Consider the following 20,000-nt stretch of genomic DNA (forward strand, 5'->3'; position numbering starts at 1 on the left):
ATAGACGGACAGATTGATAGATAGATAATACGGTTGTAGGTTTACACAGAGTGATACGTTCGTAAATACTCACTATTTATTATCTTATTTTCGCATTCAGAGACTAATGCATTAAGGGGAGAGAGAGGAGAGAGAGAGAGAGAGAGAGAGAGAGAGAGAAGGAATTCTGAGGACGGGCAATGGAGGGTTGGCGGACTGAGGGCTGACATTGTATTCGACTTGGCGGTTGGGTAGGGGGGGGGGGTATGGATGGGAGGGTGGGGGACGGGGGCCCTGGCACCTCCAGGGTCAGAGGTTGTTCTGGCGGAGTGGATGCGGTCTGAACAACAGGTGGTGACCGCCCATCGCAAAACGGCCTCTGTAATATAGTCCTACGCCACCACCATCTCCAACACAAAAATTAAATTGGTTTTCAAAGGAGTTTTATTTATTAATTTATTCATTTTAGGATATTTCACCGACAGCACTTGCACCGTCGCGAAAGCTCTAGCATTCCCGTCTCTCTGTCTGTTTGTCAGTCTTTCTCCAACACTGACATTCTCCACCATATCGAGCATCCACCATCACCGTCACCATCAAGTTCTTCATCAACACCAAACGTTCCTTGCACTACTCTTCCTCAGCTTCCATCTCCAAATTCACCACCACAATCTCCAACAGTCTCCAACAGCAACACTCGTCTTTACCTATTTTTCTTTGTTCCTTTGTTTTGCCTTGGTCTATTTCTTTCGCTTCGGAAAGAGGGACGGACAATTAGCACAAATTTCAAATCAGACTGAGTATGGGACGGTAAAAAAAGTAAATTACAGGAGGCAGAGCAAATAACTCACTCTCTCTCTCTCAACACACACACACACACACACACACACGCATACACACACACATATACACATATATATATATATTAGTTTATATATTATATATATATATACTATATATTATGTTATATATATATATATATACATATATATATATATATATATATATATATATATATATATATATATAATATATATATATATATATATATATATATATATATGCATAAATTTCTGACTCACATCAGGATCGGACCCAGGTCTTTCAATTGTGAGTCAGAAATATACTTCTGTTACACGCGTGATTGTGTGTTGATTATTTATATGTATATATATAAATTCATATTCAATACATATATTCAAACACACACATTTATATGTATATATATATATATATATATATATATATATATATATATATATATATATATATATTGTGTGTGTGTGTATTTTTTTTTGGGGAAGAATAGTGACATAACACAGACTTGATAAAAGAACACATAAATATATACCGCAAACAGAAAAATCATTACAGAAGCAAAAGATATTAAATATGCAAAAGAATGAACAAGTCATTCAGCAAATAAATAAACTAATAAGTGAAAACTGGTCGAGTAAAATATATAGACTTTTATATTTAGGCTAAAATATCCAAAGATAAACGGATAAAGAAATAAGCAGCCAAAATAAAAACTGTCACAGTGAACTGCAAGATTGTATTTATATCTGAGACGAGACTCTTATATAGAAAAGACTTTTAAAAAAAGACAAACAACCAAAGAAACAATAAATAAAAGAAGACGAACATTTTACAGTTAGACAATTTCGAGTCTTTCCAAGGAGCCTAGACGGAGCCTCAAGGGTGCGATGGTGTCTTTTTTATTTTCACGCAGTGACGACTACCTGTCTATTCATCAATTTGTCTGTCTATCTGGCATCATCTGTGAGATACCGAGATCGATCCCTAAGAGGGCCAGGTTTTGGGGAAATGAATTTAGACTGTCTTGCATAGTACCTCTGTCGAAGTAGAGATCTCCAATTTTTAGCCAGTTTTTAGGGATGGCGTTGCTTGCCTCATGCCCTTTGCTGGTCGTCAGCTGACGCTGATACTCTTTCACAGCTGGGTCGACTGCTGGGTGGCAGGAAAGCTTGTGAGGGATATAAAAAAAAAACATATAGGTAACAAAACATATAAACTGCATCATATGAGGCACTAGGTTACTTACTGTAAGCTAAATTTTCCAACATACAAGTAAATAAGTCATACTATATGAGGCAGCATACGGACATTATCCAGGTTTTTCTTTAAAGTAAAACCAACTGTTCAACTTTTATTACGTAAAAGCGTCAGGGGTGCATGTGAGGGTGAGATAGTTTACGCATATATGAGAAAACTCAGCTTCTGGTCAATAATCGCTTGTTATCATAAATTCGATACACCTGACAGAAAAACAAATTGTAGATTTTTGAACTATGAGGCCGAGTTCATTCAGTTCAACGAGACATTTCTTTTCTTTACGTATGAAAAAGCAAGTTTTTAAATTTAATAATGCAAGGTAGTGGGTCTGACTGCTCTTCGCAGTATTTTCAGTGGTATAATGTTATTCTAATAACACAGAAAAGGAAAATAAAAAAAAATCACGAAATTATCCTCTGAAATGAAAAGTAATGGAGAAATCGAAAAGATGACAGGCTATACGTTATAGCCAGACTAAGCTAAGCCTTCATTAAAGTAGCAATAAATATCACAATACATACATATAGATATATATATATATATATATATATATGTATGTTTATGTATCTATACATACATACATGTTTAAATTATAATATATATATATATATACACCCATATATTTATATTATATATAATATATATAAATATAATATATATATCCATATATATGTGATGAACTGTGTATTCCAATTATTTAGTAAAATATTCTTATATATGAAATACTTGTCTGTGAACTTTGTCACATGATGCTCATATTTACTGCATAATATCCAGAAGCAGGATATATCTTTTAAATGTATATCTCTTTATCTCTTTATCTTATAATTTTTGCGAAGTTTCTATACTTACATAAACTGCATTTCTTTTTCCCTCATAATTATGAACAAAACTCGTTTCTGTCTCATTATTAACATCTGTTCAAAACAGGAGTAATATATAAATAAACGTCGAGGAGACAATGAATAGAGTAGCTAAAATCTAAACACATTTATTATTATAATCATAACAGTGTCGCAATAATGTCACTGTTGAAAAATTAATGATGCCACCCAGATGCGGTGTCCATGGCACTGGACCCCATGTCCCCTAGTCTTGAATCTCTCACAACCCATCTCAAAAAATCACTACCGCAAATGTAACGAGATCCATATATATATATGTGTATATATATATATATATATATATATATATATATATCATACATATTATATATATATAGACACAATTCTACAAATACAGATTCAGACCACATAACTCCTAGAAACTAAACTTCTGATAACTCAATCTCTACGGATTAAACCTTGATAAGAAAAATATGTCGTCATGAACTAAACCAGGATAATGTATAAAAAGATCTCTAAAAATTCAATGATGGCAGTACAATACATAAACATAAGTTACGAGATTTAAATTTAAGTAGGTGGGAAACACCTGCGAATGCAAACAAATAAACCTCGAAGAAAATTCTGTTTACTTTACTTGAAGTTCTTGAATGATTCAACAGTCGTTAAACGACGAAACTAGCGGGGAAGTAAAATCTCTAATTGTTAGCACACAACTGCTTCGTTACCAATAATGACTACGTACTTAAAAGAATTGAATAATGAAGAAGAATATTTTAAAAATGTATAAGAAACTTAACATATACATTATATCTTATTTTTTACATCAATATTTTAAATATATATTATTCTAATATAAACACATATAATTCTGTAAGAGCATCGTTAGCAAATTTGTGGATTATTTTGTTATGAAATAGACGTTGGCAAAATATAAATAATAATAAATGTAATAAGCCACCGTTTAAAGAACCGTTCTCTGGATTTTTTCAAAGATGTGTTTCTGGTGGAGGTGTGGTTATGACGTCATAGCAAATAAAGACAAGCCGTGACTTCATCTCTCCAGCTCTTTTCGTTACAGACGAATTCTCATTCTGTTTGTCTCGTGTGCACAGAGACAGACACCCGCGCCCCCCTTCCTCTCCCCCTCTCTCTCTCTCTCCTCTCTCTCTCTCTCATATGATTCAGAAAAGTATCTCATCTTAGAATATAGATTCGTTCAATATGTAAGCAGATATATTTGAAAAAAAATAATTTCAAATATATTCTCTTACTTTCCCTACATCACTGCGAAGGGCGAGTCGTGTATGAGTTATATTCTATGAATTATTATCACTACTGAAAGTTTTAAAAATGATAAATTTTCAAGTGCTGACGTAAACGTTTGGTTTCTTTAACGTTATGATGAACGATGGTAACCACGGGAGGGTGACAGCGTACGATTTATCTTTTTTTGCCGCCGTCTCTCTCTCTCTCTCTCTCTCTCTCTCTCTCTCTCTCTCTCTCTCTCTCTTTCTGAGATCTATATATGTAACATATTTATTTACATTATTTCTCTCTCTCTCTCTCTCTCTCTCTCCTGCTCCAAGAGATAAGTGAGCACACGATGTCTCCTCGGATGCACTAATAAGTTTTTGAGACATCCTGATCCTTGTAACTCCTTGTAACACGCACATCTCTCTCTCTCTCTCTCTCTCTCTCTCTCTCTCTCTCTCTCTTAGATCTATATCTGTAACATTTTTATCTACATTATTTCAATCTCTCTCTCTCTCTCTCTCTCTCTCTCTCTCTTAGATTCTCAATCTATGTAACATTTTTATCTACATTATTTCAATCTCTCTCTCTCTCTCTCTCTCTCTCTCTCTCTCTCTCTCTCTCTCTCTCTCCTGCTCCAAGAGATAAGTGAGCACACGATGTCTCCTCGGATGGCCTACTAAGTCTTTGAGACATCCTGATCCTTGTAACTCCTTGTAACTCTCTCTCTCTTTCGTAGCTTGGTGGTAGTGAGTCTAGCTCACTAATGGACGATCTATGTGCGAATCACGACCCAGGCAATGAGGAACAAATTGGCGTGTTCCTTAAAAGCAGGCATGCCCTAGTTGACTTCATCATCAAATTATGTATGTAGCTGTTAGTAGACTATTGTATGTCGCAGTTAGGGTGGAGAGAAAGAGAGAGGAAGGAAGACAGCGCTCGAAAGTGAGTGCAGTAAATGTTCCTCCTCGCTGATTGATTGATTGTGTATTATATTTGGCGTTACAACATCTGGGTGACGAACTTCTCAGTTCCAGAGGTTCTTTATTCCTCACATCATGGGACTCTGGAGTAGTCTCCTTGTGGATATCGTGCAACTGGAACTCCAGAGGTTCAAGCAAAGATGCAAGGCATTACTACCCTACGACAGTTCTTGTATTTTGATAATTTACAGACATGTTTTACTTATTTATTGATTTATTTATTTGTTAACTTTTTTTTTGGATAAGTGATCTCTTCTTCCTCTACTTCCCATTACCTTCTGTTACTTCTTTCTGATGAACACCATATTCTTTGGAAGTTTGAATTTCTAGTCAGTGGCCCCTGTGGGCTCGTTCTATATGAATGGGGTTCATCCTCTGAATATTATCAATAATAATATTTCTCTTGAAAATGTGTACCATCAAAACGGGAGGGCCTCGGCAAGGTAATCTTCGTCCCCAATAATGTGAAACCATTCATAATTCTCTCTCTCTCTCTCTCTCTCTCTCTCTCTCTCTCTCTCTCTCTCTCTCTCTGTGTGTGTGTGTGTGTGCTTTATGATTTTCATATAACCGTTCATAAGGCTTTCTCTCTCTCTCTCTCTCTCTCTCTCTCTCTCTCTCTCTCTCTCTCTCTCTCTCTCTCTCTCTTATTATTTTAATTCTGTGTCATAAGGAAGAAAGTTCTTTACTTTCTTTTTATGGCTATTGTGTGGATGGAAATGAATTATGCTCCAGGATTAAGTTTATTGTTATATAAAAACCCATATAGAAATCTGATATACTTCTCATTTCAAAAGGAAACAAAATCTTAATGTGCCTCGCATTATTTGACAATAAAATTCTTGATGTTTTTCGCACATCTTGAAAAGGAGATTGTTATATTATTTATGATGAAACTCATTTTACAACCTGAGGAGAACATTCCTTATGCATCTCGCAAGGCACAGATAATATAAAAAATAAAATTGTTTATGATCATCGTACAACGTAAGAATAATGTTCCCAGTGTAATTTGAGAGGAAGGTTGTTTATGTCCATCGAATGACCTGAAAAGAAAATGACGTAGACTTTCCATATAACCTGCAGAGAAAATTATATATCTTTTGCTATAGCCAGAGGGTAACTTTTGCTATGGTCTCCCCCTGATATGTGAAAAGAAAAACCTTCACATTCTTGACGCAGTGACATTAGACATATAAGCTGCTCTCTTGTCAAGTCACTTCTATTTGTGTAGTGATACACTGAACATTATGCTCTTGTATCCAAAACTCTTTAATAAGACTTTCCCTTTCATTCATCATTATTGCTTTCATGTTTTTGGTTACGCACAGAACAACTGAAAGGAAAACAGGCTACAGAGACCTACTATCTGATGGACTGAAGGCAATAACAATTTTTTTTTTCTTTTATGGCGGGTTGTTTGAAGAACTTAATTTTGTTTGTGACGTCCATGACACTCCATTCACATCACTTTAGAATGTGGTAGTGTTATTGAAAGTAAACATTCAAATTAGCTACATAAAGTTGATATTATTTAAAGTGAAGAATCAACTTAGCTACGTAAAGTTAGTATTATTGAAATTGAAGAATTAACTTAGCAACATAAAGTTAATGTTATTGAAAGTGAAGAATCAACTTAGCTGCATAAAATTAATGTTATTGAAAGTGAAGATTCAACTTAGCTACATAAAGTTAATGTTATTGAAAGTGAAGATTCTACTTAGCTACATAAAGTTAATATTATTGAAAGTGAAGAATCTACTTAGCTACATAAAGTTAATATTATTGAAAGTGAAGAATCAACTTAGCTACATAAAGTTAATGATATTGAAAATGAAGATTCAACTTAGCTACATAAAGTTAATGTTATTGAAAGTGAAGAATCTACTTAGCTACATAAAGTTAATATTATTGAAAGTGAAGAATCAACTTAGCTACATAAAGTTAATATTATTGAAAGTGAAGAATCTACTTAAAGTAAATATTATTGAAAGTGAAGAATCTACTTAGCTACATAAAATTAATATTATTGAAAGTGAAGAGTCAACTTAGCTACACAAAGTTAATATTATTGAAAGTGAAGAATCTACTTAGCTACATAAAGTTAATGTTATTGAAAGTGAAGAGTCAACTTAGCTACACAAAGTTAATATTATTGAAAGTGAAGAATCTACTTACCTACATAAAGTTAATATTATTGAAAGTGAAGAATCTACTTAGCTACATAAAGTTAATGTTATTGAAAGTGAAGAATCAACTTAGCTACATAAAGTTAATATTATTGAAAGTGAAGAATCAACTTAGCTACATAAAGTTAATATTATTGAAAGTGAAGAATCTACTTAGCTACATAAAGTTAATATTATTGAAAGTGAAGAATCTACTTAGCTACATAAAGTTAATAATGTATTATTGAAAGTGAAGAATCAACTTGGCTACGTAAGTTAATATTATTTAAAATGAAGAATCAACTTAACTACATAAAGTTGATATTATTGAAAGTGAAAATCAACTTAGCTACATAAAGTAACCATTTTTGGACTTACCCGGCGCAAATACTCGATTTCGATAGCTAAATAGCTTCGCTAAAGACGATGAGAAACTGTAAATTTCTATGTTGCTTTGATTTTTTTAGATTGCGTGTTCATCTGCGACTGGTAATTTCAAAAGTGTGATTTTGTTCTGGAAATTCAACTGTCAACCCACGGAGCATATACTTTATGGTTCTCGCAGGGACGAAAAGGAAATTTCTTTATGTTCCTTTCATAAGCTTAGATAAAACCTCTTCTTGTTCTTGTGTATACAGAAAAGAAATTACATGTGCTCCTCTTATAACCTAAAGAGATAATGCTAGAGTTAGGACATATCTTATTCCTTACCCGAGGAAGTATTTTATGATGCGACTGCCATAGCTCGAGAAGAAAATGGTTTATGATAACGCAATAGGAGGAAGGTTTTTCTTTTTCTTTATGTCTTGGGATGAAAACTAGTTTTGACTTGATATGATCTTTCATTATCAGATCACGGAACAAAACATGTATGTCGAATACGCGTTTTTGAGATTTAGTTCCATTTTCAAGATTTTTATATTCATATGTAGCACACATATATATAAAAGCAGAAATTATATATGTCGTGATGCATGCAAAGATGCGCATTTATGTGGAGATTATCGTACTTACGAAATATATGAGTGTTACATGAATATTCAAAACGAACATTGGATTTTATAATTACATCCACACTACTACCAGCATCAATCTATTGATTTCCCTGGTACATATATACGCTTGTCTTCGTATTCTTAAGAAAATCGAGGGTACTCAAATCTATGTCTTATTCTTCGCGAAGGCAAGCAAGCTAAATGTATCTTACACATTCACGACAAGATTCGAACACCCTAACTCAGGAACTGAATCCGAGCATGTCATCCACCGCAATCTTGATTTGAATCTCCTTGTACTCCGTACACCACGATCACAGTCATCAGGCGCCTTTAACGCGTTTTTATGTCCTGGCGTAATGCATCACCTGTCACTTCATTGTTTTATAATTTTATTATCATTATCATTCAGTAGATGAAACTTAATATGGAACAAGCCCACAGGGTATACCATTGACTTGAAATTCAAGCTTACAAAGAATATGGTGTTCATTAGGAAGAAGTAAGAGGAAGTGAAAGGAAATATAGAAAGAAGAGATCCCCCTTATCAAAAAATAAAATAGATAGTAAATCGATAAATAGAAATAAACATGTATTAGAATGCAAGAAGAATAGTATTAGGGTATTAATGCATATGCATTTTCGCTTGAACTTCTGAAGTTCCAACTACGTGCCATCCTTTGGGGGCTGTTCCAGTCCAACGGTGTGAGGAATAAAGGAACTCTGGAACTGAGAAGTTCGACAGCGAAGCACTTTATTGCATATTGGTGCTGTTGTTTAGCGAATCCGTTTGCTCTCGGCAAGTAAAGGGGATCAGCGATCAGTTGTGAATGTGAAAGATCTCTATTGATATACAACTTATGAAAACAGTGACGGCTTAGTCTTGTTATCGATATTTGTAGTAAAGTTCTGTACTAATAATTTTGTGTTTCCTTCAAGGAACTCTTGTCGTTGCAGCTCATAGAGTAAACGGAAAAATATTATGGAATCCATTTGGCCTTAAAATAGTTTGTTTCCAGTTTCAGTAACCTCTGTTAAATAGTAATGAACGAGTTCGAAAACGCATAAAAACCGACCTGTTCTTTGGTCAAAAAAAAAAAAAAAGAAGAAGAAAAAAAAACTTAAGATAAAAAAAAAAACCCTCTTATGAGACATATGAAAACTTGTTACCCACAATATGTTTAACTGCATCATTTTCTAATGCCATTCTTGTCACTTCTAATGCATAGTTGTTCTTAGTAAAGAAATATCAGTGAATTGATAGATGAAATAGACGGATAACAAGAGCCAGTATATTGTGGCCAGTATAAAGAAAAATTGCTCGTACATGAGCTTTGAAGTGTTTTCTGGAATATTTGATATAATTATATGCGTGTCAGTACATAAACTTCAAAAGGCCTACGTATAATTATGTATAAGAGGTCCTTAAATGAAAGAAAGCTATACAACACATATTTTTACAGAAATAATTAAAAAAAAAAAGCTACTCCATAGTTAAAGAGAACTTATTTACCCTCGTAATCTGTAAGGTTCTATTCTGTAGATGAGATCAATCTTACGAATTATAGATAACCTTATTTATAGAGAGTACATCTACATTACATCAAGCTAGGCTCCTTCCGCCCCTCAAGCTTACTGCAAGTTGTCAAGTGATATCTGAACTATGTTCTTTTTTGTTTGTTTCTCTAATCTGTGTCACGGTGACAGTGGCCATTATAATTAAACATAAGAATTTTGTGTCAGACCGCATAAGACAATTTCCCCTTCAAGGAGCAAGGGTACTTTTCTTATTTCAGTTTCTAATGCTCTAACATTAAAGAAAATTGTATTGGCCGGTTATGACGTATTTTTTTGCTACTATGCGTGTATCACATTGTTATGATATGCATGGATTCATCTACTTGAATGTAGAGCGTCTTTAAATACACACACACAATATATATATATATATATATATATATATATATATACTATATATATATATATATATATATATATATGCATGTGTACAATTGTTATAAAAATTCTTATGTAACACGTATACAAAACAACATTATTACTAATAAATATTTATTTAACAAAATAGGGCTAATAAATATAGGCGATATTGATTTAATTATTTTCGTCAAATGCAATAGGTCCTCATGGCGCAGTGGATAGCGCGCTGGACTTCTAATCCAGAGGCCGCGGGTTCGAATCCCGCTGAGGATGCGAAATTTATGATACTTTATTCAATTATTGTATACCTGAAATTGTTTACTCAAAGGCGTACAGAACTTGTTTATTAATATAGGTAAAGCTAATGAACTGGAGGAGCTTGATAAACGAACATGATTCGCTTAACATTGTCCTTAACAAAAAATATATATACTATTATTCTTTAAGCGCTGATTCATATGGGAAATACTGGCAGGTATAGGTGAGCATAATCCTTCAAGAATAATAATAAATTATGTTCATGATATATAGATTTCCCAAACTGACTTTTTCGCCTCTTCAGACGAAGTGATCTGTATAATGCTACTGCAAATAATAATCTATTTACCGGACAATTAATATTATAGTAATAAAGTGATGAAAAAAGTACATAGCATATTATCTCCCCCAGAATCTTGAAAAATAACCTGTCTTTTCTGTATAATAGATTAGTAATTTGCTGAGAGAGAGAGAGAGAGAGAGAGAGAGAGAGAGAGAGAGAGAGCAATCATAAAAAAAGTAACCTACCTTAAAATGACGTTTGAAATAATCTCTCGATAAAATCAACAACAATTGTAACAAGCACCCTAGACGACAAGAATCGTTCATATTAGAGGTGGTCCGATACCAAAATTTTGGCCGATACCGGTACCGATACCGATACTCATTGAAAAACCGGTGACGATACCAGTTACTGATACTTTTCAGTTAGCCCTTTCTGGATATTTCCATTAACCATTGTCTATCAGATTTCTGCTCTCTTGCAGTGCAGATTGTTTTCTACAATGTTGTATTGTTACTATATGAATTATAAACATTAGGATAGTTAGTGTTTGGGGCTTTAAAAGTTATCACTATTAAACAGAAATTAACCATTTTAAGTTTCATTGTTACTCGACAACTTAGATACAAAATTATTTGGCAATGTTTACCGATACCAATACCGAGTACCGGTATCTAAAAAAAATTAGCCGCTAACACCGATACCGATACGATACCGATACTCTGGCACATCTATAATTCATAGAGGATGGATGTTAAAAGACTATCTTTGACTATAACAATCGAGAACAATTTTATTATACGTCCCAAGGTATCTGGAGCGGGGTGTGTTGGGTGAGAAGTGTGAATGTGGTAGGCGTGTTGTAGGGTTGTGGGTTGATGTTGTGGGTTGGTGTTGTGTGGTTGTGAGTTGGTGTTGTGGGCATCACGAGCGACTGGATGTTTCTGGGTTGTGGGTGAGTATTAAGGATATTGTTGTATATTGTTGGCTTGTGGTGGGATGGGCTAATATAGTGGTTGTGAGCGAGTGTTGTTGCCCTGGTGCAAAGGTAGGGGTTGTGAAGACGTCATATACTTGAGGTGTTGTGCTTAGATCTGCAAGTGAAGGTTACAGCTGGTATTATAAGTCTTCTTAAGTCTTGCAAGGCCTGTAAGGGTAGGTTACCCCCGTAGGGGGTGACCCAGGTGAGCGGCTAGAGGTCACAGGGTGGGGAGGTGGAGGGGGTTATCCTAATCTTTCCCAGATGAGGTAGTCCTAGTAATTACCTGTCTGACTCGATGCATCGTGCAGCCTTGACGTAACCGATAATTATAATTATTGTTTTTCGTCGAAACTTATTTCATTATTTTTTTCTTCTCAGTTCACTCGATAATGAAAGAGAAATCTTCCATTACGCATTTGAGATCTCAATTATCCTTGATTTGAAATGGAGTGAAAATGAACTTACACTCACACACACGCACACACACAATACACACACACACACTCCTATATATATATATATATATATATATATATATATATATATATATATATATATATATATATGTATGTATGTATATACATGAGTTTCTGTCACCTCGTTTAGTTTTTCTTGTTATCTACTCATGCATGTATATGTATAATTAGAATGCAAATATTCATACTTTGGGTTCCAACTGCATTACCTGACATAAATTCTTTGTTGTAAATAACATACATTTTGGTCAATTTGGTCAACTCATCATACTTGTCATAAATTCTTCATTTGTGTGTGTGTGTGTGTGTGTGAGAGAGAGAGAGAGAGAGAGAGAGAGAGAGAGAGAGAGAGAGAGAGAGAGAGAGAGAGAGAGAGAGAGAGATTATTTAGGCTTAGTTTACGCAGACATGGTCCTATGCAAAACCTATCTGATGTTTATTAGCAGAAATACATGTACCTAAAACCAGACATGTATACGTATATGCGTATCACATACAATACACACCGACCTATGAATAAACTACGTATTATCAGGTGTTCGTAAATACCCTAATAAAAAGATTTAATGCAAGCTGTAAATGTCAGTTAAAATATATTTTCATCAAAATGCTCCATGTACTTCAAACCGACTGACTGAATAAACAAAGAGAGAGAGAGAGAGAGAGAGAGAGAGAAAGGGGGAGGGGGCGCCTCCTCATACGCAGCACCACTCAATCATTCACACATGCCTAAAGCAAGCCCATGAAGGAAACTATGAATAAATTGCAATGCTTGTAAGTTTAATCACACAAATCTGAAGAGACCTCGGGGTTAGGAGGTGCCCGAATAATTCACAATGAGAGGAAAAATGCGTATTAGACTGAGAATATAATAAGAAGATAATGAGAGTATTTAGGGGTTATTAACTCTTTATGAAATGTGCAGGATCCAATATGTTCGAGTTCCTGACACTTTGTTCATAGATCGTAAAGATCAGGCGTGGGTCAATTATAGATTTTTTCTTGTGAGATCGGATGCTATATATATATATATAGATATATATATATAGGATATATAAATGTATGTATAGACTATATAGATATATATATATATGTATTATCATATAAACACACACACACGCATATACATATGTATTATATATGTATATGCTAATTTTTTTTAAAGGATGCAAACTTAAGTTAGTTTATCATCCAAGTATCAACATACATTTCCTCCCAAAGTATATAGCAACCATATAAGTATCACCTAAACGTTTTATTGCAAAGCACATGGGCAATACAACTATTTTAGTTGTCAGATTTAGATGGAAAAAATGTTTCAAATAGCCCATGCATTTTCCACCAAGAATACGGGACACCACCTGCATTCAGGTATCCTTCTTTAAAAAAAAGAATATAGGCTATGAGCATGCACTATGAATTCATCTTCCGAAATGTAGAATTCATATATGTATACATTAGAAATGTTCTTTAACGAATGGAATCCAGGATTACGTCACATTATAAATAATAATTCCAAGTTGTACACTTTACATAAATTCACGATCATATACGAAATACAGATTCCAAACGCGAGAAAATTCATGATTTGATTGATCATTAAGTTTAGTTGTGTGTTTCAAATGGCAGTGAAAATAAAGATGATGTTCAGTCTCCTCAAGAATGCAGTTTCTAAAGTTGCACGATGTTGGATTTCCCCTTGGGGAACGTAAGCATGAATACTGCCATTCAAAGGATAATGGACAGACCTTTTTGTGTCCTCTTGTTTAAGCCCGTGTGTGCGGTACACGTAAAGAAACAGCATGTTTTTTTTTTGCGTATGGTAATGATGGGAGTGTTTTTTTTACTGTAGTTGATAAAGGTTATTTTCTTCTCCTTCTTCTTCTTCTTCATCTTCTTCTTCTTCTTCTCAATAGCAGTAGTACTAGCACTAGTTATACTGTTGTTGTTAGTAATAATCATGTTACCAGTAGTTTCGACTTACGTACCCTTTCGGTAATGGGACAATCTGTCTTTGAAAGCGGTTAATTATACAAGCATAATTTACATTAATTAACCATTTTGATGTGAAGAAATCATAATGCTGAATTTTACTGCGCAAAAAAGAAGGCAATTCCCAGGTTGAGTGAAAGAGAGGCAAATATAAAAGGTAGTAGTATAAAGAGGGAGGCAGATGAGTCTTGGGCAGATCTAAATGTCAGCTCAGCCCAATGTTAATGGCTTCCCAAGATGTTTAGCGGTACCTTCACTTCCTACGAGTATGGGAATATTACGTCACGCGTTAGTCACATCAAGAGTGATTGCGTCATGTGTTTTCGGCATTTATGTATCAAAATGCGCTATCTAAATTATTAAAATTTTCTATAAAAGTTTTTTTTTTTCTAAGTCCACTTTTGAAAACATGTTTCCTTCGTTCGGATGTTTTTCATCGATTAATCAGTTCTTAACATTATGAAGTTTTGTATTTGAAATGGAATTAGTGTCACAACCTTGTTTGAATTTCTTATCTACACTTTCTTTCACACCCATTATGCAAAATGTACGTTTTTGTATTAAAAATCTTTATCCAAATATATCATTATGCACACACACATACATACACACACACACACACACACACACACACACATATATATATATATATATATATATATATATATATATATATATATATATATATATATATATATATATATGATTTTCAAATTTCTATCGGGCTAACATTGTGAAAACTTTTGCACGTCCCGTCAGAGTTTAGTTTTTGAGAAATACGCATAGTTTTTCTAAGTTTTCCACTGAAAGATTCTGAAGAGCATACAGTATCATATGCGACTTCTGTCGTTTGGAAAACATTAGCTTGATTTCGATTGTTCTGTTTTGAGCAATTTTATCGAAAAACTCATCGAAATGAGTTAGCAGGCAAACAATGGAACAATGGGAACATGCAATCACTTTCCTAACGGTACAGGAGACAAAACATGTAGACAGGACCAACCTATTTTTGGAAGATAAACAACTTATCGGAGAGAGGTTGGACAGCAACAAGGACGAGCAGAAACAAGAATGTAAGTAAAATATATAGCTAAAAGTGGGTGCAGTTAGAGTCTGAAGGGACCCTGCAAACACCCTTTAACTATTGACAAAAAATTGATGAAAAATTGATGAGAGTCAAAGTAACTGAATAAAATAATAAAAAATATTTTAAAAATTATAAAAATGGTTGCATCGTCTTTACCGAAGCTCAGAGAGCATGAAATTAATTATAGAAAATAACACAAACAAAGGCCATTATTTGGAAATATATACATTGGTCTTTATTTTTAGATGAAATCCTTTGAACATTTATTGCATTTAATTTACATGCAGGCGAATGAAATTTATCTAATTTGTTAGCTAGCAAAACTTTCGTAACCGGTTATAGTTTTCTGAATTAAGTACCTACTGGACTAATAAAAGTCTAGTGAAAAAATAATAATAATAAATATAATAATTTGAAATTAAATCCACAGTAGTATGCCTGTTTGATTTTGTATTTATAATATATAAATCAAACAGGCATATTGCTTGGAATTTACTTGCCCATTTTATTGACTCATGTGATTATGAATTTTCTTGGAATAATAATAATAATAATAATAATAGCGGGACACCTAGTAGATCGGACTTGTGTCCATCAAGGGCCACCCCTTTCTCGTAATGTTTGCAAATACCTCGATCAAAAGTGCCCTGACATCACGTCAAGTGACAGAGCGAAAATGATCAAAGACACAATGTTCACGGTAGCCGTTGTTGTCGCAGAGTTTTAAAGTGGCTAAATGCGACACTTCCCGTGAGCCGTTGTATAGGACGTGAACCTGCCGGAAGAGACGCGGGATTTAGATCGGCACGACTCTGTGTCGCAAGGCACAAGGCTTCTGTAGCTCTTTCTGCTTTTATTTCTATTTTTATTTTTTGTTTTTTTAGTTTTCTTCGGAGAGGCAGCGGCTATTGGTTTTATGTATTATTATTGCAGTTATTTGTATTACGCCTTTATCCTTAAAGTGGGTGCATTGCAGATAGCAGTTCATCTTTGTGGTCATTCGAATTTTCAGTAACCTGTAATCTGGCGAAAGTCAGACTTTTTCCTTATATTGACTCTCTCTCTCTCTCTCTCTCTCTCTCTCTCTCTCTCTCTCTCTCTCTCTCTCTCTCAAAATTTCATGTTATTTCCAAACTGAACTGTGTAATACATCAGTTTGTTAAAATGCCACATTTGCAAAATAAAACAACTTTAGGAAAATTTACAGTGAAGCTTGCAAAGCGATTCCTCTGAAAGCCATAGGAAGAGCCTTTATCTAATTACGACATGAAAAGCTCTTGATGAAATATCTTGCGAGCTCTTAGTTCACAGATGTTATGATTTGACTTTTATTTCAAAGTTGTCTCGCTACTCTTAGGTTGAACGATGTTATTTCTGTTTTTCCTTCAGCTTTATATCTTTCTGGGGGATTCACTGTAATAATGGCTTTTCTTCAGTCTTATATTCTAAATCAAATGAGCATTTGCTTTTGAATAGATCTTCTCTCCTCTTCTTTTCGTTAATGAACTCCTTCAGGTCATCTCTTTTTCTCTCCTTACCATTGTTTTTAAGCTTGATTGAAACCTTTCGTAAATTTTCTAAAACTTATTTGTATAAAACTGGAAAAGGTCCTAGCAGATGAAATAATTGATAGCATAATTTCTTCAAAGCTTCATCTCATAAAAAACCCACAAATTAATTAAAAAGAGACTCCGTGTTTATAACTTCTTTGTCCTTTCCATGTCCAAGCGCTCTGCTTGAAAATCGCCTTATTTCTAAACTTGAAACGGATACTCCAGAAAGCATCATTCCAACAGCAGGGATCTAAAATAAATCAAGACATTTCACAGAAGAAGCATATCAACATACGAGGGTTACTTAAGTTGAAAGGTCGGTAAATGAAAAAAAAAAATATACAAAACTCTGTAAAGGTTAGTTGTCAGTTATAACAACTTGGCAAATACCAAGAAAAACTGTAGTTCCTCCTATACCAACTAAACGAATCTAGGTGAACCTGCTTATTAGTTGCCTTATTAGCGATTAGGTGCGAGAATTTCACCCGAAAAAAAAATATTGATGTGCGAATTAGGAAACAACTTAAAAAAAAGGAAACATCCAGGTCTAGGGTGTTTCTCATATCTTGCCTATGTAAAGCATAATATAATTAAGTTTGAAATTTAAGCCCCAATCTTGCACGACCGACTTAAAGGATCAAAGAGACCGCGTGATGATTACACCCCAGCATTTTTTTGGCCGGTCCATTTTTTTTTTTAGTCCCGAAAAAAGGCAGTGTTTTTTTAAAAGGCATTTCAGGATGGTTGAGATGTGTTCTTTACGGGCTATAATGAGGGAGATTAAGTCTTATGATGCGTGTGTGTGTGTGTGTGTGTGTGTGCGTGTTTTCGTTCGGATGTGAAGGTCGATTATGGTTTTAAGTTTATTTACACTTGTATTTTATCTATCTGTCTATCTATCTATATATATATATATATATATATATATATATCTATATATTTTATAATATATATATATATATATATATATATATATAATATATATCTACACACACATATAATATATATATATATATATATATATATATATATATATATATATATATCACACTGAATTTGCATAGGTAATTTGGCAACGCTTGTTATTCACACACAAACACACACACACGCACACACACACACGACACACACACACACACATACACACACACACATATATATATATATATATATATGTATATATATAGATATATATATATTATATATTATATATGCGTGTGTGTGTGCAAGTATATATATAGTATCCACGTATATTAAAGAAACAGAAAACGCGAAGGAACAAAAAGGAGAGGAAAGAGACGGATAGACAGACGGACAGACAGACGGAAAGACAGAGGAGAGAGAAAGAGACCGAGCGTCGTCCAGCACCTCCGTCCCTCCCTTTGGGTCTCGAATTCCAGCGGTAAAGAGAGATTCCTTTTAAGGTTCCATGAAGTTGGGCGTTCCAGCCCCAACCGCGCCCTGGGGGCCCCGGTTGATCAGCGGGTGGCCCCGCCTGAATTTTCGGGAGACAATAGCCTCTGGGATACCTCCTCCTCCTCCTCCTCCTCGTCCTCCCCCAACCTCTGCCTCTCGGCCTCGACCGACAGGTTTAACACGAGGTAATGCGGCTGTTACTTGTAGTACTGCGCCCTCGGTTACGGGCGCAAATGAAGACTGGGCTTCTTTTGTTCTTTAAGCCAGGGACGCTCTGCCTGGGAATGTATTTGTCCGCCATTACGTGCTCTTACCACTACTGCTAATTATTGTCATTGGTTTTATTATTTGTTGTTGGAAATGCACTCCTGGAAGAGGCTATGCTATTTTCAAAGTATAGCTCATCAAACGATAATGCTATTTTTTCCATACTAGTGACAATCACTATAAGGATATATATATAATATATATATATATATATATATATATATATATATATATATATATATATATATATATATATATATATATATATATATATAATATATATATATATATATATATATATATATATTTACTCTCCAATATTCCATCGCAAAACGATCTGCTCCTGCACGCAGGCTTTACCTGCCATTCCAGACTTATGTTCAGAAATAAAGATTAAAGTTACTCTTCTATTCCATCTCATTTGTAAGAAAGAAATAAACACTATCATGATTCTATTTTGCTCTATTTTCCTACATATTCATACATACTCCGTCTATTTGTGCTTAGTTATCTACCCATAATTAGAATAACCTCTTTTTAACACTTTTCTCTTATATGGAATCTAGTGTGGAGTTTATCACAGCATGTTGTTTAAATTTTGCTTATTGTCTACTCGTTTTTTAATTCTATAGTATTTAGATTTAGTTTTGCATTCTGCCAATTAGAACTAAAATTAATACTGCAAGAGATATGTGCGATGCCTTGCGTAAATCGTATTGAACTGAACCTTCAAAAGGAAAAAAAAGTATAATCATATGAAGTCTTCACAGTAATGGTATTAGACTAAGTTAATGCATGCTTACAAACAGGCGCACACAATTAGCCCAGAAGGTGCCGTGGCTACGGGATGCAGCGCATGTTAATGATTGCTAGGGCCATAGCTCGCTCCCTGCCCACTGCCCACCTGTCAGCCCAGTTGTGAATGAGTATGAGTGCCTGCTGGAGTCAATTTAAAGGGCGTGGAACCAGTAACCTCATCCTTGAATAGTTATTGAGAAGCTGCAGGCTGTAATCTTTCAGTCCCAACCCTTCCAAGGGAATAAATGGCGTATGGAGATATATATGTATATATATATATATATATATATATATATATATATATATTATATATATATATCTCCGTATGACGAAGTATTTAGCATCTAATGCAATGAAGATTAAAATAAAGCGTGCATGAGTAAGATTTGGATAGTATCCATGCATATGAAGATCATACAAACTTACTCAAAAGAATAGGCCTACCCAACAATCTTGTATTTATCTGAAAGTAAGTAAAAATCCAAAAGTGCAGACAATGGCACATTAACAGGCGTTATAAAAAAATTTGAAATTTTGACTTATCACTCCCATAATAATACATTTTTAGAAGAAAATCGTACCGTATTTTTTTCGGGAAATATGCGCCTTTTATGATCAGTGATTTTATCTGCTTTGTAAAGAACTTGTGC

General features: G+C 34.2%; 1 long non-coding RNA gene and 1 other non-coding gene across 2 annotated transcripts in view; both read left to right on the forward strand.

Annotated features, from left to right (window-relative positions):
• Window positions 1-20,000, forward strand: part of LOC135211641 (uncharacterized) — a 97,262-nt gene that overhangs the window by 51,395 nt on the left and 25,867 nt on the right. The gene's annotated exons all lie outside the window — the stretch shown is intronic.
• On the forward strand, window positions 10,439-10,511 carry Trnar-ucu (transfer RNA arginine (anticodon UCU)). Its single transcript has one exon. It is a non-coding gene; the product is annotated as a tRNA-Arg (tRNA).

Source organism: Macrobrachium nipponense, chromosome 4, assembly GCF_015104395.2.
Source record: "Macrobrachium nipponense isolate FS-2020 chromosome 4, ASM1510439v2, whole genome shotgun sequence".
NCBI lineage: Eukaryota > Metazoa > Arthropoda > Malacostraca > Decapoda > Palaemonidae > Macrobrachium > Macrobrachium nipponense.